Source organism: Euprymna scolopes, chromosome 45 (assembly GCF_053919585.1).
Source record: "Euprymna scolopes isolate OS-2025 chromosome 45, ASM5391958v1, whole genome shotgun sequence".
NCBI classification, from domain to species: domain Eukaryota; kingdom Metazoa; phylum Mollusca; class Cephalopoda; order Sepiida; family Sepiolidae; genus Euprymna; species Euprymna scolopes.
Genome location: NC_136526.1, coordinates 63448599 through 63449114, shown reverse-complemented (window position 1 = coordinate 63449114; position 516 = coordinate 63448599). Strand labels below are relative to the sequence as shown.

Here is a 516-nt window from a genome sequence, read left to right as displayed (position 1 = left end):
AATGAGTGAACAGAGAAAGTATATTAATTTTATTTATACAAACATTAATCATGTACATATGTGCATACATGTTTCTGTAATCACCCACGTTGGGGGAGTACGTCTTCAGGCCAAGAATTACCGGAGTATGGGGAATTTCCATATGCACAAAACAAAATAACTGAAAAAACAAAAATACCCTAAGGGTAAGGATAATGAGTAAACGTTGGATAAAATGATTAAAATTATTACGAACTTGCCAGGATTCGAACCTGGAATCTTCTGATCCGTAGTCAGACGCGTTATCCATTGCGCCACAAGCCCTGTCTGTATGCCAAAGTATGTTACTGCGACTGTATACAGACGGTGCTAAATTCCGTTGACTTCGGAACGTAACTTTTTCGACAATTGCACAAAACGGCCCCCAAAACACTTATTTTGGGCTTTTTGTGAGATTAGGACAATCTAGGGAATCACACATTTCAGGGAAAACAGAATTTTTCAATTCGGTGCATCCGCTTGAAAGTTTTATTGGTA

General features: G+C 38.2%; 1 non-coding gene across 1 annotated transcript; it reads right to left on the bottom strand.

The window, feature by feature from the left end:
• Window positions 1–230: 230 nt before the first annotated feature.
• Trnar-acg (transfer RNA arginine (anticodon ACG)) lies at window positions 231–303 on the bottom strand. Its single transcript has one exon. It is a non-coding gene; the product is annotated as a tRNA-Arg (tRNA).
• Window positions 304–516: the final 213 nt, after the last annotated feature.